This window comes from Photinus pyralis, unplaced genomic scaffold, assembly GCF_008802855.1.
Source record: "Photinus pyralis isolate 1611_PpyrPB1 unplaced genomic scaffold, Ppyr1.3 Ppyr1.4_LG7, whole genome shotgun sequence".
NCBI lineage: Eukaryota > Metazoa > Arthropoda > Insecta > Coleoptera > Lampyridae > Photinus > Photinus pyralis.
The window spans coordinates 11808873-11833352 of record NW_022170738.1 but is presented as its reverse complement, the minus strand read 5'-3'; the positions used below and the strand labels follow the sequence as shown (position 1 = coordinate 11833352).

General features: G+C 34.4%; 1 long non-coding RNA gene across 1 annotated transcript in view; it reads left to right on the top strand.

Annotated features, from left to right (window-relative positions):
- Positions 1-9013: 9013 nt before the first annotated feature.
- The window catches only part of LOC116175703, a 36031-nt gene continuing 20564 nt past the window's right edge, over positions 9014-24480 (top strand). The window contains exons 1-2 of the long non-coding RNA XR_004146342.1: positions 9014-9082; positions 9706-9767. This is a non-coding gene — a long non-coding RNA (uncharacterized LOC116175703). The remainder of the gene's footprint in view (positions 9083-9705; positions 9768-24480) is intronic.

The window sequence follows — 24480 nt, the reverse complement described above, 5'->3', positions numbered from 1 at the left end:
CCAAAATTAATAAGAAAAAGTGTTTTCCCGAGAAATTTTGGTGCAGTTGATTTTTGGTAAAAAAGGAAGGTTATAACCTGCCTTTTTTTGAGCCCCGAAAAAAAAATTGTGTCTGATCGACCGGGAAAAAAGATGTTCTTATAGAATGTTGCCTGTAGAATCCATAATTTCGAACAATTCCAAGATTGGGTTACTAGTTCAAAAGTTACAGCCCTTTGAATTTTCTTTCGAAATTGGTCCATAACTTTTGATTGAGAAGTCTAATCGAAAAAGTACGAATCGTTTTGGATTTTGCGCCCCAAAATTAATAAGAAAAAGTGTTTTCCCGAGAAATTTTGGTGCAGTCGATTTTTGATAAAAAAGGAAGGTTATAACCTGCCTTTTTTTGAGCCCCGAAAAAAAAATTGTGTCTGATCGACCGGGAAAAAAGATATTCTTATAGAATGTGGCCTGTAGAATCCATAATTTCAAACAGTTTCAAGATTGGGCTACTAGTTCAAAAGTTACAGCCCTTTGAATTTTCTTTCGAAATTGGTCCATAACTTTTGATTGAGAAGTCTAATCGAAAAAGTACGAATCGTTTTGGATTTTGCGCCCCAAAATTAATAAGAAAAAGTGTTTTCCCGAGAAATTTTGGTGCAAAAAAAATTGTCTCAGATCGACCCGAAAAAAATTTTCTTATAGAATGTGGCCTGTAGAATCCATAATTTCAAACAGTTCCAAGATTGGGCTGCTAGTTCAAAAGTTACAGCCCTTTGAATTTTCTTTCGAAATTGGTTTCTAGTCCATAACTTTTGATTGAGAAGTCTAATCGAAAAAGTACGAATCCTTTTGGATTCTGCGCCCCAAAATTAATATTTTCTTATAGGTAGAATGTGTCTTGACTCCCCCGCCTTTTCATACCTTGTGCTATACTATTTGTGACAAATCCAAGCCTCATTTTCTATTTCATCCCCAAAAACAACAGTCATAGTAGTTTTCTGGAAAAAGTAGGGGGTGGGTTTCAGCCCTAAGAACGGTTGTGTATGAAACATTTGCGGAAAATTTGATGGTACCCCATGGAAGATAATCTCGCGTCAATTCTTCTGATAGTCGCATCCCTCCAACTGAAGGTGATTGAGAGTACAAGTGGTCAAATTTTGAAATTTTAGGGGTAATATGGACGAAATTATGCCAGAATATTTAGTTTTGTGTTATTTATCTGTAAAAATGTACGAGTAACACAAAAAGAGGCAATTTTCCCGTTGCTTTCTTATTTGGTGCGTCTGATAATCGCATCCTCCAACTAAAAGTGGTTGACAGTACAAATGGTAAACTTTTTAAATTGTAAATTATGCCAACATTTTTACTTTGTATCATTTTTTTACAAATATCGCGTCAAATTTCCTTTCTCCAAAAAAACATCGACTTAAATTAACTAATTTCACTGGGAGAACTGCTTTTTATAGGGGCAAATGTCCGCTTTTGTAAGCTAACTCATGATGATTTTTAAATATGTCCGCTGAAAACAAAATTCTCACTCAATTTTTAGCTGAGCGTTACTAAAGGCGGTCATTATTTAATTTTTATGGTAAAGGTTTTTAGTTCACCAATCTCGAATTAGTTCTAGGGTCGTTTGTTTCCCAGAACAAGATGGCTCAAGAGTTTCTACTGTAATTTTAGGTTTATAATGAACTAAAGACTGTAACTTCATATAGCCATTAAAAAAACTGAATTTGAGATCCATTCGTAGATCCAGGGACTTTAGATCCTATAAATGGATGAACACGATAGACCGAAACGTTTTTCAGCATCATTAATGGACGAGGTTGGATCAGCGTCAAAAAATGAGAAAACATTGATGGCCATATCTACAGTGATATTTATTAAGATTAAGAAATTAAGACATAGGGATTTACCCGTATTGTTTTTTTCCTATGTCTACTTTTAAATGACAAAATCTCTTCTGAAGGGCGCCTAATTTTATTAATCCAAAATAAACAAATAAAGACCTGCCAGTCATATCAATTAATATTGTTGCTTTGGCTTCACAAAAAATAAACTGTTTCCGACACTATACCAATTGACAATGTCAACATTTTCTTCAGTCGAATTGAGCGCTTTAATATATAGATGGATTGTATGTTACAGTAAGGGAAACGCATAGGGGTAGTTTTTATTTACAAAGAACATCACCACTAAATGATATAGTAAATTTCTATTTGTGTAACAACATATAAATATATATTGTGTATATTGTACACGCAAAAGTTGCTTATAAATAAGCTGAATAGGCCACGGTTAAAATATTGTGAACGTGATCCAATCTTTCGGTTATGATGATTGCAATAATGAACTGACCGGTAATAATTCGCCACTGGTATGATGATGCACGAAATTTGTGGTCAAAAACGAAACTTTAATGTGAAACTCATCATTCAAATCTCAGATTAAGTGTAAGGGCAAGGATTGAATATCGTTCACAGTTGCTTCATGCGGGGGAAATCAGCACAAGTGTTCATCCCGTTGACTTTCCACCGTATGGTAATGAGAGGGACGTGTGATCTACATGTTGGATAAGGGGTTAAAATGGCAGTTGTAGCCGCGTATATGAAGAAGAGTGATAGGGGAATATTACCGACACGAGACGAACAGGGTAGCACCAGTCAACCGTGAAGAAGATAAATGAAATGAATTTCGTCGAAGTTAGATAACTTGCAGGATGCCGCCGCCGCCGCCGCTCCTCAGCGTTGCACGCACTTTTTTCATTGTACAAGTCGTAAAAGGACGCTTTTCGGACGCGCACGTCGCGAATCGATAAGAGTGTATTATAGCAGGCATTAAGTATTTAAAGCGGTCGTAATACAGTAAATTCATTATTCTGACTCGAGGGAAGACCGCTAATCCGGGTCGTGATCGATCCGCCTCATCTACTACAATGGAGCGAGCCGAACGCGAATTCAACTGTAAATAAATGTCCATAAAATATTGGATACAAAGATGTCTCGGATACTCTAAACTAAAATGGACGATTTTAATCTTTCAATGTCAATGTTGAGTGTTGTCCGCCGCAGAACCAATCGTCGGTCCGCCAATCAATTAGGTTCGAGTCGGCATTCGAGGACTTTTCCTTCCTTCCTTTGAGATTTAATTAAGACTTTGAGAGTCCCCCGTTCCGCGATAGTGTGGCTAATCAAGGGGGGGCCCCTTTTCGGCCAGATTGCTTGACATCCAGCTTGACAAATTAAACCGACACCTCGTTCGTCGGGGGCGACTTTTAATTTTTCGACGCCGACTTTGACTTCTGTAAGCCGAAGAAAGAAATACATTTGCATTTGGCTCTCTTGCGCGTTCAAAGTTCAAAGCGATATTCAGAATTCCAATTTCAAATTCAATTTGGTAGCTCAATATGCATTTAAATGCATGCGAGTCCGTTTTGTAAAGTGGAATATTCATACCTTGATTATCATGCATTGATGTTAGATGGCGTCCGTTGCATTGCTAATCCAATTTAAGATTTATGGAGAGAGTTAGTCCACTTGCGATCTTGCATTAACATATCTACTAAGAGTTTAAGTATCTTCCAATTTCCAATTGGAATATAGCTTGTTAGTTAAGAGAAAAATCAACCCATAACCAAGGATACTATTCTATTACCTTTGCCATTTCAAAGAGGAACATATTTTACAATAGCTTGAATTTTTGAACGTTATTAAAGTACCTACCTACTTAATCCTAAAAGCGACCTTTACAAATTTAGCGTTCCTGAAAAAAAAAATTAAGTGAAAATTTTGAATTTTCAGCAACCCACATTTCATAGTTAAAATTCAAATTTCAAAATTCATAATAAATTCGTAAAACTCTTAACACCATTGTAGCTTATTGCGATACAGTTTCAATGCGAAATTCCATTCAGATAAAATTTACAGTTCCATTATTAATTAATAGTTAAAATTTCACGCTTTAAAGAATTTTGGAATTTTACTGTCAGACCAAAAAGTTAGTACCTACGTAATTGAGATATCATACACCATATCGCTATACTTTACTGAATAACCAATAACTGTAACTAATTAAAGCCCATTAAGATAAAAGAATTGTAAAAATTCGATACAACTGAACACCGAACGATCCTCCAGAACGTTTTTGCGTTGTAATTTTTTGGCCCAATCGCTAAAAACAATAGCAGCATTTCTTGTATCCTTAAGAACACAAATACATACCAATTAAAAGCGATCGGACGATTCTAAAGAAAGTTATCGTGCACACGGACAGAAGGACAGACAGACCGCGATACAAAATTGCAAGCGATATCGAGGTTCATTACCTAATAACTAAAAATTTTTTGATGATTGTGTGACAGTTTATGCATTTTCTCTGTGCAGCTTCTAATTTTTTATGTTACTTTCAGATTTAACATTCCTTTATTTGAATGGTCACAAACTGAAGGAAAACTCAATTGGGACAGGACGTACGTGAAAAATTCTTGGCTTTTTCCCTGTGGTGAATAAACAAATAAAGTTAATTTTGGCACTACTGCATTATTTATGTGACAAATTATGCATTTTCCCTATGCAGATTCTAATGTTCTATTTTACTTGCAGATTTAACATTCCCCTACTAGAATGGTAACAAACTGAAGGAAAATTCAATTGGGACAGGACGTACGTGGGAAATTCTTGCTTTTTCCATGTGGCGAAGAACCAAATAAAATTTAATTTTGTCGCTACTGCATTTCTCGTGGGACAGATTATGCATTTTCCCTATGCAGTTTCTAATTTTCTATTTTACTTGCAGATTTAACATTCCCCTACTTGAATGGTAACAAACTGAAGGAAAATTCAATTGGGACAGGACGTGCGTGGGAAATTCTTGCTTTTTCCATGTGGTGAAGAAACAAATAAATTTAATTTTGTCGCTACTGCATTTCTCGTGTGACAGATTATGCATTTTCCCTATGCAGTTTCTTATTTTCTATTTTACTTGCAGATTTAACATTCCCCTACTTGAATGGTAACAAACTGAAGGAAAATTCAATTGGGACAGGACGTACGTGGGAAATTCTTGCTTTTTCCATGTGGTGAAGAAACAAATAAATTTAATTTTGTCGCTACTGCATTTCTCGTGGGACAGATTATGCATTTTCCCTATGCAGCTTCTAATTTTCTATTTTACTTGCAGATTTAACATTCCCTTACTTGAATGGTAACAAACTTAAAGAAAACGCAATTGGGACAGGACGTACCTGAAAAATTCTTGCTTTTTCCATTCGGCGAAGAAACAAATAAATTTAATTTTGTCGCTACTGCATTTCTCGTGGGACAGATTATGCATTTTCTCTATGCAGCTTCTAATTTTCTATTTTACTTTCAGATTTAACATTCCCCTACTAGAATGGTAACAAACTGAAGGAAAATTCAATTGGGACAGGACGTACGTGGGAAATTCTTGCTTTTTCCATGTGGCGAAGAACCAAATATAGTTAACTTTGGCGCAACTGCATTATTTATGTGACAAATTATGCATTTTCCCTATGCAGCTTCTAATTTTCTATTTTACTTGCAGATTTAACATTCCCCTACTAGAATGGTAACAAACTGAAGGAAAATTCAATTGGGACAGGACGTACGTGGGAAATTCTTGCTTTTTCCATGTGGTGAAGAACCAAATAAATTTAAGTTTGTCGCTACTGCATTTCTCGTGGGACAGATTATGCATTTTCCCTATGCAGCTTCTAATTTTCTATTTTACTTGCAGATTTAACATTCCCTTACTTGAATGGTAACAAACTGAAGGAAAATTCAATTGGGACAGGACGTACGTGGGAAATTGTTGCTTTTTCCATGTGGTGAAGAAACAAATAAATTTAAGTTTGTCGCTACTGCATTTCTCGTGTGACAGATTATGCATTTTCCCTATGCAGTTTCTTATTTTCTATTTTACTTGCAGATTTAACATTCCCCTACTTGAGTGGTAACAAACTGAAGGAAAATTCAATTGGGACAGGACGTACGTGGGAAAATTTTTGCTTTTTCCATGTGGCGAAGAACCAAATAAATTTAATTTTGTCGCTACTGCATTTCTCGTGGGACAGATTATGCATTTTCCCTATGCAGTTTCTAATTTTCTATTTTACTTGCAGATTTAACATTCCCCTACTTGAATGGTAACAAACTGAAGAAAAATTCAATTGGGACAGGACGAACGTGGGAAATTGTTGCTTTTTCCATGTGGTGAAGAAACAAATAAATTTAAGTTTGTCGCTACTACATTTCTCGTGTGACAGATTATGCATTTTCCCTATGCAGTTTCTAATTTTCTATTTTACTTGCAGATTTAACATTCCCCTACTAGAATGGTAACAAACTGAAGGAAAATTCAATTGGGACAGGACGTACGTGGGAAATTCTTGCTTTTTCCATGTGGTGAAGAAACAAATAAATTTAATTTTGGCGCTACTGAATTATTTATGTGACAGATTATGCATTTTTCCTATGCAGTTTCTAAATTTTCTATTTTACTTTCAGATTTAGCTTTCCCCTGCTTGCATGGTCACATACTGAGAGAAAACGCAACAGGGGTAGGACGTATGTGGGAAATTCTCGCTTTTACCCTGGGGTTACGAAATAAATAAATTTAATTTTGGCGCTACTGAATTATTTATGTGACAGATTATGCATTTTCCCTATGCAGTTTCTAATTTTCTATTTTACTTGCAAATTTAACATTCCCCTACTTGAATGGTAACAAACTGAAGGAAAAATCAATTGGGACAGGACGTACGTGAAAAATTCTTGGCTTTTACCCTGTGGTGAACAAACAAATAAAGTTAACTTTGGCGCTACTGCATTATTTATGTGACAAATTATACATTTTTCCTATGCAGTTTCTAATTTTCTATTTTACTTGCAGATTTAACATTCCCCTACTTGAATGGTAACAAACTGAAGAAAAATTCAATTGGGACAGGACGTGCGTGGGAAATTCTTGCTTTTTCCATGTGGTGAAGAAACAAATAAATTTAATTTTGTCGCTACTGCATTTCTTGTGTGACATATTATGCATTTTCCCTATGCAGTTTCTTATTTTCTATTTTACTTGCAGATTTAACATTCCCCTACTTGAGTGGTAACAAACTGAAGGAAAATTCAATTGGGACAGGACGTACGTGGGAAATTCTTGCTGTATCCATGTGGCGAAGAACCAAATAAATTTAATTTTGTCGCTACTGCATTTCTCGTGTGACAGATTATGCATTTTCCCTATGCAGTTTCTAATTTTCTATTTTACTTGCAGATTTAACATTCCCCTACTTGAATGGTAACAAACTGAAGGAAAATTCAATTGGGAGAGGACGTACGTGAAAAATTCTTGACTTCTTCCCTGTGGCGAAGAAACAAATAAATATAATTTTGTCGCCACTGCATTTCTCGTGTGACAGATTAGGCATTTTCCCTATGCAGTTTCTAATTTTCTATTTTACTTGCAGATTTAACATTCCCCTACTTGAATGGTAACAAACTGAAGAAAATTCAATTGGGACAGGACGTACGTGGGAAATTCTTGCTTTTTCCATGTGGCGAAGAACCAAATAAATTTAATTTTGTCGCTACTGCATTTCTCGTGTGACAGATTATGCATTTTCCCTATGCAGTTTCTAATTTTCTATTTTACTTGCAGATTTAACATTCCCCTACTTGAATGGTAACAAACTGAAGGAAAATTCAATTGGGACAGGACGTACGTGGGAAATTCTTGCTTTTTCCATGTGGCGAAGAACCAAATAAATTTAATTTGGCGCTACTGCATTATTTATGTGACAAATTATGCATTTTCCCTATGCAGCTTCTAATTTTCTATTTTACTTGCAGATTTAACATTCCCCTACTAGAATGGTAACAAACTGAAGGAAAATTCAATTGGGACAGGACGTGCGTGGGAAATTCTTGGCTTTTTCCATATGCTGAAGAAACAAATACATCTAATTTTGTCGCTACTGCATTTCTCGTGTGACAGATTATGCATTTTCCCTATGCAGTTTCTAATTTTCTATTTTACTTGCAGATTTAACATTCCCCTACTTGAATGGTAACAAACTGAAGGAAAATTCAATTGGGACAGGACGTACGTGGAAAATTCTTGCTTTTTCCATGTGGTGAAGAAATAAATAAATTTAATTTTGGCGCTACTGAATTATTTATGTGACAGATTATGCATTTTCCCTATGCAGTTTCTAATTTTCTATTTTACTTGCAGATTTAACATTCCCCTACTTGAATGGTAACAAACTGAAGGAAAATTCAATTGGGACAGGACGTGCGTGGGAAATTCTTGCTTTTTCCATGTGGTGAAGAAACAAATAAATTTAATTTTGTCGCTACTGCATTTCTTGTGTGACATATTATGCATTTTCCCTATGCAGTTTCTTATTTTCTATTTTACTTGCAGATTTAACATTCCCCTACTTGAGTGGTAACAAACTGAAGGAAAATTCAATTGGGACAGGACGTACGTGGGAAATTCTTGCTTTTTCCATGTGGTGAAGAAATAAATAAATTTAATTTTGTCGCTACTGCATTTCTCGTGCGACAGATTATGCATTTTCCCTATGCAGTTTCTAATTTTCTATTTTACTTGCAGATTTAACATTCCCCTACTTGAATGGTAACAAACTGAAGGAAAATTCAATTGGGAGAGGACGTACGTGAAAAATTCTTGACTTCTTCCCTGTGGCGAAGAAACAAATAAATTTAATTTTGTCGCTACTGCATTTCTCGTGTGACAGATTATGCATTTTCCCTATGCAGTTTCTAATTTTCTATTTTACTTCCAGATTTAACATTCACCTGCTTGAATGGTCGCGGACTGTGGGAAAACGCAAAGCAGGGTGTACGTGAGAAATTCTCACTTTTTTCCTGTGGCGGTGAGATAAAAAAAATTTTGGCGCTACTGCTTTTCTTGTGTGACAGATTGTGCATTTACCTAACCCCTAAAGTTTCTAATTCTTTCTTTTACTTTCAGATTTCTCAATGACCTGCTTGAATGGTCACGAAGAAAAGGGTCAGGATGTACGTCAAGAAATTCTTTGTTTTTCCCTGTGAAGGTAAGTTAAAAAAGTCTAGTTTTGGCACTATTGCATTTTCGTGTAGATTCTTTATTTTTCTCCCTGCAACTTCTAATTTTTTATTTCAATTGCGGATTTAAATTCACCGGCTTGCATTTTTACGAACTGATGGTAGAATGTACGTGAAAGTGTCTTATTTGTTTCCCATGCTGGTAAGATCTAATACTTACTCGTAGTTATTTATACGCAACGAGAGAAGAAAGTGCAGTTTTTAAACTTTTGTTCGCTATGCTCATGTGTCAATTGATCATGAGTTGAAAAACGCTTTCTTCTCAAGTTTTACACATAATTTTTTCAGAAAAACTACAATAAAAATTGCAAAATTGTCGTACGCAATATTGAAGTTAGTTACATAGCAATCTAGATAGGGCCATGTTTCAATTTTAAATGTCATTACCTATTGAGATTAACGCAGCAATTGTTTTTTTAGTTTCCTCACTAGAGAGGAAAATTTCATTTTCTTTACCCTTTCTAAAGACGAATGTAGTTGTTTCTAAATTAGTTTCAGAAAAAATATATTTTTAAGTCACTTAATTTTTTATGTTACGTATTTTGTATTTTTCTCCTTACAATTACTAATTTTTCTTTTTTCTCTAATGCAGATTTGACATGTATCGCTGTATTGGGTCTGAGGGAGGTCGTAAATGGATGGAGTAGGATTAATGTGAGTTAATGTTACTTTTTTCGGTGGTGGTGAGAAATTTATTCTTGATGCCATATTTTTGCGTTTTGTAACTGGTTATGTGCTTTACTTTTCTAACTTTTGAACTGTTGGAAGTGAAACAGATCAGTATTTTATAATCTCTGAATTTGGGCTTCTTTGTAGCCCTTAACTTCTCAAACTTTATTTTACACAAGTTTCAAGCTTTACAACGTGGAATAATAAAAATTTTTGCATTACGAAGGTATGGATGGAGTCCCAATCTGATTAAAAGATTGGCTTGTACAATCCAAGGAACGCTAATTTTCTCTAGTATAGGGTGTTTAATGCGCAATGGTAAAACTTTACAACGATTTGGAGTTTCCTGAAACTTCGAGATATAATTTCGTGATTTTATATCCTACTTATACATTACTTGAAAACTAAAGTTCTGTACAAATGGTACAAATTATTGGAAAATTAGTAGAAGGTGGTAAAAGGTATGTGTATAAATCTGAACGCTTGGGGTTGCAGCAGTTCTTGAAGTTAAATATGTACAGTGTATTTAATTGTACAAGAGGTAGAAAGATTGATATTAACAACATGGGGAAATGGTATAGTGGTTCCTGCTTTGTCAACTTTAATGAGTGTTATTGATTTTCGAAGATCGGACCAATTGCAACAATTGAACATTATTCCGATTAGGTATCCATTAGGAAAAGTAAACCGAAAATACATGTCACAATCACCTACCAATAAGTTCATTTCGTCTGAACGAGGCAAATTAAAATTTAATATAGTTTTAAACGCCCTCCGAATTCAAGTCTGAGAAGCAGCGCTAAAAGTTAGTCTGTAATAACGCAAACTTGAGCACAATGGAGGAAATGTGGGGAAATGTATACGAGCGTCGGGCTGCATTGTACTATTCATGTTTGGACGTTATGTGTGCAATAGCGAATGTCATGCGGTGCAATTTCGTTAATAATTCCCACAAACTTATCTTAGTGAATTAGATTATAGTTTCAGCGTCGAGACCGGGGGGAGTAATAAGATTAAAGATTTCTTATCACATTGTTAAACGTTCATTATTCAAGCTTATACTGCATTGCAGATATGTATGGATTGTACTTTGTGTACAACTTACGTATGGGGTGGTAGCAAGCTAGTAGTATGTTTGTGTGGAAATACGAAAAGTTAGTACCGTTAGTTTTCTGAAATACAGCTGCTTTACAAGTTCTAGAAGTTTAAAAGTTTGCTTGTTTTTAAGTTGTTGAAATTCTTTGAAAGCTTTAGCGTTTGCAATAATCTATAAACTGCAATTGTATTTCGAATCTTCGCCCAATCTCATAAAATGACAAATAATGAAGACTCGGGAAACTTTTCCATATTTCATATTTATCCCTAACTCGCGTCATTCATTTTCTATATACACGTTGGCGTGTCACATAATGTCAACTTCGAACAAATAAACTTTTCCCATACAGTCTCTGGCAGTCACTTGCAGGATAATGTAATATTATGACATCACCAGATGGGCCCACGGTTCGGACATCTACAGGACGTCATGCACATCTGACGATATCTCCTGAATGCGATATGAACAATTCCTACATATTGTCACAAACAAATAGCGAAGTCTCGAAATTCAATTCTGTTTGTCCAAATAAAATAAATCCGGTCGCAATTTGGTGAATATTGTATTAAACGTTATATGAGGTCGAGCACATTGCGAAGATCTATTTTGTGGCTATTAAACCAAATAAAATTTTTAGTAGTTTCAAGGGTTAGGTTTCCGTTTTACGTCATATTCGCCTTTAATGCTTTAGGAGTTTAACGTCTTCGCAAATTTTCGACTTCATAATGAGAGTGATGGTTATAAAAAAGCATATTATATGTATACAGTGAAGATTCACATACCTATAGGGTGTTTATATCTGTAAGACAACGCGATTTTGAAAAATTATCCAAAATCCGTGAAACTTTAAGCTGAAAGTAATCTGCAAAACCTTCAAATTTATGGCCGCCCTTAGATTTTGAATGTGTATAACATCGAAAGGAAATACTCGTACATTTGCAAAATGTTTATGTCCCATTGTCAAACTCTGTCCTCTCGAACTTTTTTGTCTAATGAGAGATCTCTGTACATTCCAATACATCGAACCCGAACAGTGCTCAACCTGCGTGAAGACAGCAACTAAAGATAGCGACCGTTTCCCGGAAGATGCCCGAATACCACAGAAATACGAAAAAAATGTAGATTGCGTCCACCTTTACAAACAAGCAATACGCGGGTAGTTGTCACTTATCACTTTCTAGTTTTGCGATTTATAAACACATTGGGGGTGGATTTCTATGTGACGCAAGGGGTTACAAGAAATTATTTTTGCATTTGTTTATTGGATATGTATAGCAGTATTTTTCTGCACAAACTAAAAGTGATAACTACCCGCGTTTTGCCGTATTCGATTTATAAACACATTGGGGGTGGATTTCTATGTGACGCAAGGGGTTGCAAGAAATTATTTTTGCATTTGTTTATTGGATATGTATAGCAGTATTTTTCTGCACAAACTAGAAAGTGATAACTACCCGCGTTTTGCCGTATTCGATTTATAAACACATTGGGGGTGGATTTCTATGTGACGCAAGGGGTTGCAAGAAATTATTTTTGCATTTGTTTATTGGATATGTATAGCAGTATTTTTCTGCACAAACTAGAAAGTGATAACTACCCGCGTTTTGCCGTATTCGATTTATAAACACATTGGGGGTGGATTTACCCAAAACGGTTACAGTAGGTACCTATTCTTTGGTGCTCGTTCTTTACATTTATACAGCCTGATTCAAATTCGAGGGCAACCATGGGGTTCTCGGAAACACTGTAAGAGATAGGTAGTTAGTTTAAATGTGTCAAAGTTGCGATGATGCTTAACATAATTCCGTTTTGAGACTGAAACAATTCCGACTACTTTTGGATATCCTGAAAAGATCGAAATTTTGAAAAATCGTTTTTATTTTTTACCGAAATTATTTAAAAATATATTTCAAAATAAATGATACATTATTATGGCCACTTTTTCCCCTCTACAGTCTACAACATGCTAGTTTTAAATTTTAAGTCTGACGTTTCGTCTTCATCCATCATCGACTTTGTTTTTTCGTATGGAAGTCATGTTTACTTTTTGTATCATTTGATAGAGTATTTTTTTCTAATAATTTAGTCAGGGTAACTTTTTTTTGCAAGTTTATGACCTCCCCCACTCCCTCACGTCACGCTTCGGTATATCGTCAGATTATTGAAATGCACACTTTTCAACACGTAGTTAACCCACTTTACTTGAATCCGACACGCTCGAGTAAACCCAAAACACTCTATTTGGCATTCACTTAGCCCCCACAAAACATGTTCTAAACCAAAAAGGCACAGAACGTGAACATAATAGTGATAACAGCTGTATATACAATGATAGTCATTTAGAAGTAGATTTGTGTCTTGTGTGTATTGTTTTCCCTCTCTATCTACTTTTATTAAATGATCAATATTCATCTGAAGCACCCCCAGTTTTATGCAGCCAAAATAACTTCTTAAAACAAATGAAGACCTGGCTGTCATGACTTGAAACTTTGACAGTAGGTAGGGAATCTCCTAAGGATCAAAATGTATATTATGCTAAAGGGTACTTTTACCCTGCGGGGTGGTTGGCACCCCATCTCTGAGATGGAATTGTTTATTAGAATTTGATTACAGCAATAGATAGAAAAAATCATTTTAATCACAAAGTGCTCTATAATTTTGTTTATAAATAAAAACTGCATTTCATAATAAAAACTGTGGAGAACAAAATTGTAGCTTAAAAAGATTTTTTTATTAATTGCTGTATGACCAATACGAACCGAGCTATATGGATCGGTAAATGTTAGGTCCTGTTCGTCAAATGTTAAATTCACTATGAACATTCAAAATTACGAGTTCTAACAAAAATTATAATAATTTTCCAAAGGAACCGTCACAGAGTTTCAAAGTCAAATAATTGGAAAACTGTGCATTTTTTGAGATACACTTATATTAAGTATTAAAAAAAATCTTTCTTCTTTTAGAAAAAGTATTGGCCATAAATATTGAACGAGTTATGGTGAAAATAAGATCGATCCGTATCTTTTTCAAGGAAAACAAACCCTTAATTACCACCCTAACTATAATTTCGTTACCCATTTTCAGTTCTCTTTATTTATGTACTTCTGGTTTGACCAGTTTAGAATACTTAACGTAATTTTGAAATAATTTGAGCTAAAAATGTAAAACGAATTTCTGCAATTTTGTGAAAAATATTCTTCTCTTTCACATCATAATTCCAAAATGAACTGGAGGTTCGTAAAAAATGGCACAGTATAAAATTGTAGATTTTTTTAATTCCAAAATTTTCTGTACGACAAACTAAGTGAGATATAAACGTTTAAAACGAACACTACGTTGTTTAAGCTCAACCCTTTTTGAAACTAAAAGTTTTAAAGGGATTTAATGTAAATAACCTTATATCTTTTGTAAAAGACTACAAAATGGTTTTTAATGTAGTTTCTATCTTCAAAAATAAAGTGATTCAAAAACAATCACAAATTTTTATCGAATAATTCTAAAAGGGCAAATAGAACATTGCATTGCATTGCAATAAGGGGTGGTTTTTAAGGTTTAAAAAGTACAAAATTAAATTACTAATATTATAAGCAATAACATTTTTAAATCAAAACGCTGTGACAAATTATTAATTGTTTGAAGGTAAATACATTTTTTTTATTAAATTACAATAGGGGCTGATTTTTAAGGGTTGAACTATCCTGAAATAATGTTACGAATCATGAAACAATCATTACTCCGCTCATCTGAACCAAATTTCACTTACCCTAAGCTTTAAATGATAGTTTTTTGGGAATAGTTGTAGGTTTTGGAGATTTTCAACTGGAAGTTCGGAAAAAAACCATCAATAATTCTAAAATTCCTGAATCCTGATTATATCATTAAAGAAATTTCGTGAAAAATTAATTCAAAAGACCTCATCAAATGTTCTAAAATAAATAACTCCCAATTTTATCAGTTGCCTAAATTTTAAAGCAAAATCTTATAATGAATAGTTGTGTAGAGTGATCGGGAACTGTGGCTAGAAATGAAAAATTCCACCAAATATTCTCAACTATATTTCTTATGGAAATGTGTAAAAATATGCCTGAAATATTAAAAACCATAAAAACCGTTTTTATATGTTACGGTATAAAATTTCATTATAAAATGTTTCAGTGTCTTTGAAGAACCATCACCAACGGCTAAAGTTAAACTATCAAAGGACTCACGTTTTGAGTGTTGTTTGGAGTTTCGCATAGCTCTTTAAGGGTTCTAAAAGTTTCTATAGTAAAGATCTGACTGGTGGATTTTACTTTTCGCACTAAAAAAACACAAAAATTCTTGGAGAGTATGTGTTTGGACTGAAGTTAGGTACAGCCCTTCAATCATTCACTTTAACTTTCTGTAATGGAGCTTTATCGAAAACCTAATAAATAGAAAAATGAGATATTTTCGTATTCTAAGTGCTGAAGAAATTTCCTTGGTTGAATTTTTTAGTTCTGATTAGGGTTAATAGTAGTCCCTCAAGAGTTCAGGAAGATTCTCTACGAAGGGAAGCTGGCGACTTATAATAAGAAAAATGGAGGACTTTTTTGCTTTGTACATCAAAAAATACAAAACGAATTTTCAGTTATAAAAAGTTTCTTTAATGAAGTTTTGTGTTGAACCGTATAATAATAAATTCGTTAAGTCGCTTGTGAGCAAGAGGCGAAGAGTGCACTTTGAAATTTGGTTTTTCGATTTTTTCAGTGATTTTTTCCATATGGACATTTCATGTCTTAACTATAAAATATAAACATGAACTAATTTTTAATTTCTGATCTAATGACAGGAATACCAAGTCTCTAAGTGGTGTAGTTCCGGAGTTTTTGTGACTCAGACAGGCAGACAGACAGACATCAAGAGCGCAAAAGTGCACTTTTTATTTTTTGAAGTGAACTAAAAATTAAGAGGCTTGTATTAAGCGCTAAAGGAATATTAGGGAGTGTTTCTGGTTAGAATTTTGGAGTTCGATTAGGGTTCGGAAATTTTCTCTATTAAAGTTTTCCCTGCAAACAAATAATAATAGCAAAATAATTACCCTGAAGCAGATTGGAATTCTGATTAGAGTTCTGGAGAGTTCCTCAATAGTTCTGAAACTTACCGTAATCCAATGTTGTGGTAAACCTTATAATTCTAAGGTTAATGGGATATAATAAAATATTTATATCAAACACCAAGGAAAATTTAAACATTTTTATACAAATTTTGGCTCTGATTAGAGTTTCGTATGGCCCCTTAGTTTTTTAAATATGGGGTGGGATGACGATTTCAAGGCGCTTATATGCTTCAACTCCCTAACATATTTTTACGTTTTTCTACACAAAGAAAATGATGTTAAACGTCGCTCTTTTTGCGTAGAAGTTTCATGCTTAAGGTTTTTCATTTGGAGTTGCCGTTTTTAAGATATAGTCATTGAAACTTGAGAGCTTAATTCATTTTTCGGCTACGCTGGTAAAGATTGCTCATTTTTGACGATCGATTGTGACTAAATCGCTGAACCGATTTTAACTTTTAACTTTTAATAGATCACAATTGTATGTTTTTTAATTTTAATGGGAAATACAATTTTATGTGAGATGCTCCGTTTTCGAGTTATAAGTGCAATTTTTAGTTCCCAGCGGGATTTGGTCACATTTGCTAATCTTAAATGAGTAAATGCCATTTTTTATCTACAGGGCATAAAAGGAACATAGCACGCATCAGCCTCCAAGGGAATGTGTGAACGGGACAAAGCGCGTATCGCACATCACCTTTCGAATACAAAGACAAATCTCGCGTCACCAAGGCACATGGCACTTGGCCTATCATTAACATTTGCCAATGTTTATTATTACGCTAAGGAAGCAAAACTAAAACACGCATACAAAGTCATTGTAGGCCATTAAGAGGGATTTTCTGCAAACTAAATTTGATGTTTTCATGAAATTCCTGTAATGGCATCTGATAAGAATTCCTGATGAAAACAAAAACTTATTTGAAAGCTTGGATTGCTTTAGTGTTTATGTTCAGTGGCCCATATTTCCGTATTAAATCCGTAATGGAGGTGCACGTATTATACGTAAAAGAACCAATAGTGGAAACGTACGCTCGTTTGCGACCAAAATATCGTAAGGAATTCCATTACGTAATGCTCCGCGGTCAGCGATATTAAATTTTGAGTTCAATAAATCGCGCCTGCAATGTAGGTATATCGCTCTTCCACGATAAGGAATAACTGAACAAAAGTAACGAGAACCACTTAATAGTGAGCACATAAATTTCAACTGCAGGCAATGATCTATATCGCAGTTTCCCTAAATAATTTATGAAACATAGGTGGATTAACCCTTGATTTAGGATGTGAAGTGGATTATATATTTTAGCCGAGGAAGGTAATCATTAAAGCCGATTTGAATTCGCCTCGTAAATAACGATTAATCGTTCAAAATATGCGGACAGTTTCGGCGATTTGACAAAAAGGCGAGAACTTCACATAAATAAGGGACGCGAAAATTTTTCCGCCATATCGCACTAGTTCGCTAAATTTATTTGAAATACACATATCGCCAGTGTGATTATTTGGACGTGGATTAATGCCATATATGCGTTTTGGGAAAAGACGCCGAACAAAAGGGCCACGCTTGATAATACAAATGCGTGGAATTAACTCAAACTGAAAGAGATCGCCGGCTATAATAGACCACTCAATCTTAATCTATCTAAATCCATCCATAGTTTCAATTGTATCTGTAAAATACAGTGATTTGAGACAAAAGTCTTTGTTGCGGAAGAGGATAAGAACGCTACTGCCTTTTCTGCATTATTTCCAATTCCATTACTGTTTTCGTGCACTATGTTATCTTAAGATTGCAGGTTACTCGATTCGGAACCATTTGCTTCGAATCTCTAGTTAGAAAACGTAAAATTCGTTCATTTCTCATTGATGAGATGCAATAACGAATTCCAAAGAGGTTAATTAGTTTTTTACTGGCTTCGTAGCCATTACATCCGAATACATTTGTATGGAACTGCTTTAAATACTGATCCTTGCTATTGGTTCAGGATACGTGACTGTAAATAAAGTAACGAGACTGTTTTCGTATGATTGTTTTATTCAATCTAATTTAAAATTCCCCTTCAAAGTAATTGCTTTGGCATGGGCGACGTAGACGATTTATTACGGAATTTGGATCTCTATGAATTCTAATTCTTTCCTTTCAGTACTATAGTAGCAGAAAACCGCAAAAAACGTAAAACGTCAAAGTTTACTTCAAATTATGAAAAATTCACTTTCACTATAACGTAACGTAATCTTTAAAATTTTTTAAATGCGTAATTTTGACCAGAAAATTTTGACTTTGAAACCCCACGTAGTTTGGAACATTTACCTATTCCAAAATGTCGACTTTGTTTTATGTGAGCAAAGCTTATTTTATTTTAGTAATACTATAATTAATGTGTCTCAGCATATCCGAAGCCATTGAGACAGGTGCAGTAGAGTGCAAGTGTATAGGCTAATTGTAAATGCACTATATTTGTCTGTGAGAGAGTCGAGCTCAAGGTCGAGCTATATCTAAACATCTGGAGCTAGAGCTTAGAATGTCTTTTAGAAATCCACGAACTTTGTCTATTTGGTTCGGTGAGTTGAGGCATAGAGTAAATACAATTTCCTCTATGGTTGAGGTTTATCCAGGGCGATCGAGAGTCCAAGTTGTGCCTTTTTGAGGCCGAGAAAGTTGGCATCCCCACTTTGCCCAAATCAAGTAAAAATAGGCCTATAATTTAGGACTAATTAAAGACTAATTTGTACCCACAAAATTACAATTTGCTTGGTTCCGCCGGAAAACCGATTCTAAGGTGGGGGTGCTAACTAGAAATCAAGTTAGCACCCCTACTTTTTCCGATTGAAATTTTATTAGTCGCATCAAGAACTATGAATTAAACACTAACTTGTACTCAAATTAGATTTTCATTGTTTAAGCAATTAAAATACATTATTTAAAACAATTTTTTTTACTAAAAAAGGGCAATTCTCAGAATTAAAAAAAAGAAATGGAACTAATTTGTACCCACAATATTAGAATTTGTATATACAGAGTGAGCAACAAAGATTGAAGCGTGCCGCTTCAGCTAAATTGGCAATGTGCCGCTCATAGCATATGCTGATTTGATACAAGATACGAAATACGAATAGACGCACGTCACTGTGACAGCGCAGAACGTCATTTTCGTATACAACTCCATACAAAGAAGGTAGTTTTGATATTAATAGGAACAAGCGGTGATGACGCACGCTTCAATCATTGTTGCTCACTCTGTATATTGTATCATATACGCTATATAATGCAAGAAGAGTCAAGCCCTTAGCAATCTTGCACTTTCCCTTTGTAGATACCTTCCGTCGACACGCCATTGTCGAAATATTCACACTGCTCCGACACTTCGTTCTACAGATATTGGCACTGAATGTATTAACATCACCTGTAGATGTGTCTCGGCCCGATGTTCCCCTTGCTTTTTATGAGTATCCTCTTCTGGCACTTTTCGAGATATTTGCTCTTAAAAATTGATATCACTAATGGATATATTTTTCTTCCAAACGTACCGATCGCCCTTTGCGAGTACCCTCCTCCGACACTTCGCTCTAGAGATATTGGAACCAATCACGTTAAGAGGACGAGGAGGAGGACAGTGGTTGATAGAAACTAATTCCTTTCGTTGAAACCTTTCATTATAATACCATGAAAGATAACATACATTTTTAACCCTCCACCCCCTCCCCACCCCGTCACCCACTCATCTTAAAACGGAGTCGCGAATGAAAGTTATAGTTTGTAGAAACCAATTCCTTTCGATGAGACGTTTGATTAGAAAACCATTTACGTGTCGTTACAATTTCTTCATGGGTACCTACAAACAATACACTTATGACAGTCATAAAATGGATTACTTTGTAATAGTCATTTATCATTCTTAATACTTCACTTCGAATCGATGTTAGAACTGACTTGAAACGTAATTCGATTTGCTTATGTAGCAAACGCCGGTATTCTTCGAAAGTTCTCAAACTTTCCGAACGCTCCCGAATATTCAAGAATGTACTCCCAACAAACAAACACGCTATATTTTCCGGAAAAAAATGTTTCTTATTGCCGATGACTACTCTTTTATCGCCCATCTATGTCTATCGGGATTTCTGGAATATTCGCTACAAACAATGATAATAAAAATAATAAAAACAACATTTAACATTAAAGCTATTTTACGCCCATTTTTCTATTGGAAGTTGTCTTAATTTTTGTTGAACTGGATTTTTATAACAGTATATACAGTTTTATGCCCCGCATTAGTAGCGATTTACTGGTATAATAGATAGGAGATAGGCGATGGAGTGGGATGTGGAGATTCAGTCCTCTAGATATATATTTATGCGTTGACCCATTTAATAAGTTACGAGGATGTTTTTGTTCCAAAATATACAGTGCTATTTATTAAGAAGTAGACATAGGGATTTATGTGTATTGTTTTTCCTTATGTTATCACAAAATCTCTTTTGAAGGGGGCCTAATTTTATGCAACTAAAAACTTCTTAAAACAAATATAGATCTGACTGTCATATTAATTAATTTGATTATTTTTGCTTTGGCTTCCGTATTTTTATTTTCATTCGTGTCCACATAAGACACCGTAAAAACCCTCAATTTTAACGGAGAACATGAAACTGAATGTTTCAATTTTTGTGAAAGAGAATCCTATAAGAAACTTAAGGGAAATGGCGGTCGAATTTAATATCTTTTCATCATCTTTTCAGCATACTACTTACTGTCGTATTTTTTAAATTTTGGTTGCGTAAAATTAAGCGCATTTTAGAAGAGTTTTTGTAATTTAGAAGTAGACATAAGAAATCCCTGTGCCTACTTCTAAATGAATAACACCGAGAGATAACGACGGATTTTGTGCCATGATTTTTAAACGCTTGTCACCGAAATTTTCTTTTTACATAGCTAGAACTAGCGTCTAAACGTATATCATACGTCTGTTGAGCGGTCCGTGCTTTTTTTTTAATTTTTCAAATTTGGACAACACGGCAAACATAAGTTTATTAATAAAGGTGTGCTATCAATTTTAAAATAATATTGGAGAGAAAAAATAACAGGACGTTAGCACACTAACGGGCGTTTTTCGTTGTCCATTCGCTTGGTAGCATATGTTATGTAATGTTCGAAAAATTGTTTAAAAAAGTTTGATTGGCAGATTAGTTTTCATTTACCTATTATATGCCAATTGTATCTGTCATATGAGATATACAGGGTGTCTTAAGTTGAGTAGGATAACATGGCTATCTTTGTTATTATTAAGCTTACAGATTCGGTTAAATTGGCAAAATTGTGTAGTGTCACTCGACACTCGATAGACAAAGAAATTACAAAACCCGTGATACTAAACACTTAGTATTTCATTTGGGAATCAACCTTACATTTTTGCCTCGAAGTTTACAATGTATTCCTTATGGCAATAATTCCATGGCCATGTCGATGGTGACTATGCCAGACAATAAACAAACGAATTTTTTTCCAATCATAATCAGCCATGATTTCCTAATAGCCATGCTATCTTACTCAATTTAAGACACCCTGTATAAAGCAATCTATGCTGTCCTGTAAAATATCCACTGGTTTATTAAGGCAATTTGGTCGTTTTTGAATTTCAATAGCTTCTCTAATCAGTCGAGCTTTTAAATGTTGCATTGGAGCAATTAATTTAATTTTGTTGGTGTTGATAAAATGTCCTGTGTCTAAATAGTGTTCACATAAAGCATAGGATTTATTATGTTGCTTAATTGCTAAATGGTGTTCTTTTGCTCGTATGTATAATTTTCTATTAGTTTGTCCGATGTATGATTTAGAGCATTTAATACAAGAAATTTCGTAGACTCCATGTTCTTAATTTTCAATTTTGTCTTAGGAGTTAGTGACTGATGTAGGTTGAAGTAAGGTTTAAAACTGGGTTGAAAGATAGATCTAGGAAATTTGCGAGCTATAATATCGGTGACGCCTTTTATATATGGAAGAATTAAGGGAATTTTCTTTTCATTGTTTAAATTCTTCGAGTTATTTGAATTTTCTTGAATTTTTTCTTTTAGTTTGTGGATATTTATAGAGGAGTATCCATTTTGGATTAGAATCTTGATATGAAAGATTATGTGATCGAAAGAGTAATGATTTTACAACGCTCTGTAGATGACAGGGATGGTGGTGAGAAAGAACGTTGAGGTATATGTGTTGGTTTTCTGTAAACACTGTGAAGAAATTTGCCATTAGGGTGTTTTGTTATTAGGATTTTTAAATTTATGTATAAAGTCATAAGAGTTTTTAATGTACGAATTAGCAATTTCTCTGCTAAAAATTGGATTTTTGGAAGACCATACATTTTCGGAGTTCTTGAACTATTTTCTCGATGGATTAATTTAATTTTTAATTTCTTGTCTATTGAAGTAGAATTAATTATAGATTTAGTCTTCCTCTCTATATAAGTCGTAGGATTAGATTTGTTGATTTTATATTCAGGGATATTTATTAGTTCACGAATTTTTTTATGATAGTCTGTAGAATTTACAATTACTGCTGCATTGCCTTTATCTGCAGGAAGAATATAAATGTTTTTAGTTTTCTTGAGTTCTTTTAAGGCATTTATCTCTCTTTTAGTAACATTGGGTTTAGGTACTTTAGCATTTTTTAGAATATGGGCAACGTTTATTCTAATTTCATCAGTAATAGTTGATTCACTTGAGGGTAAATTTTGTAAACAAGTTTCTACGTTGGTGATAATTTCTTCAACTAGTATAATTTTAGGAGTTATTGCATAATTAAATCCTTTTTCTAGAATGTGAATGGCATCTTCGTTAATTTGAATGTCGCTGAGATTATGTACGGTCTTAATAGAGGGTATTTTGTTTTTGATTCCGTTTTCTGAAAGGCGATCAAATTTTTGTTTCTGTCGAGTAGTTTTTAAATTAAAGATAGTCTCCACGGTGTTTTCAATAAGACGATCCAAGGTGTCAAATAGATGTGGATGAATTTCTTTTTCATTTAAGGTTTGGAATGGGTTGTAGGACAATTCGCACCCGAATAATTCGCACACGGACATTTCGCACCAAGGAAAATTCGCACCAAATATATTTCGCACCCGGACGTTTCGCTCCCGGACAATTCGCACCCGGATAATTCGTACCAGAATTTCGCTCCCCTGAGAGGGTATTTTGTGTATGGTTGACTTTTAACATAGAAAGTCGGCTGTGAAGTATTAAATTAACTTAGAGCTTGAAATCTCCAATATTACTGACCAATATCACGTTTTATTACTTTGTGTATGTAATAGACGTATACCAACATTTAAAATTTGGATACTTTCAATATTAAGGTATAATTTGGAATCGTGACGTCCATTTTGTGTTCAAACTCTAAATGGGATAATTTATTAATATTGAATAAAAGTTCTCTAAACCGTTCCCATATAATTTAATAAAACGAAGTGATACACTACATGTTTCGACCAACGGTCATCTTCAGGTGATCTACAAGATGGTAGAGATCATTGAGGAGAGACTATAGCTATCAAACTTACAATAGGTGGAAAACAATTAAAAACCCAAAAGGACAGTAAAACTGGAAAGGCCAACGACCATATCCGTGGTTGGTTCCAGAGTAAAATTGAAAGTTGAAGAGGTTGATAAACCAAATTTTTTGCAAGGGAGGACCGAACCTAAAAACTAACATTAGACGACGGTATAAGCTACGATGAAACTTACGTATAAAAAAGTCAAAAGGTCAAAAGACGATATCGTAACTAATAAAATACCCAATTAAGGGCTTTGAAACTGAAAACCATCTGCACTTCCAAAATCAGTGCTCGGTTTAGCTAATCTTACCTTGTCATCGTTGGCGCAGATCCTGGCATTGCATGTTAAATTAAGAGCCGATGGATGCTTCTTTGCTCTTCTCGCTCGACTCAGCCATGATGAGCAGTTTTGGAGTTTAAGGTTCTTAGCAAAGAGGTACATGCATCCTTCATAGATTATGTATCTCTTTCCCCTTTTCGTTGTACCGAACTCCATTGTTACGCGCCCCGTATAGTTTGCACCGCCTAAATCTCATATCCATTATCAACTTTTTGTAATAAATCAAATTTCAACTTTTAGCCTCAGGGACAAGTCCTTTTTTGATGATATTTTCCTTGGTTTTGGCATTTTAATGTGGCACTTAAATATTTATGTTGGTTAAACAATAGCCATACAATTTGTAGAGGAATAATTTTTTTAATAGTATTTATGAGGCAAGAATTCATACGTACAATCGTATGTACCTTTTTAAATGGAATGGACCATATCAAAGCAGTAGAGATTTTAGGTCACTTTAATAGCATCCATATCACTCAAAATCTGGAATTTAGTACTTATTTTATTGTAATCTCCGTATTAAACATGAGAACACTTGCTAAAGGTACCATGAATGAAAACGTATTTTAAAAAAAACAAAAAAAAGGTAAAAAGTCACTCATCCGTGATGTAAATTGTCCATGCACTCATTTTCACAAGTAGACGGA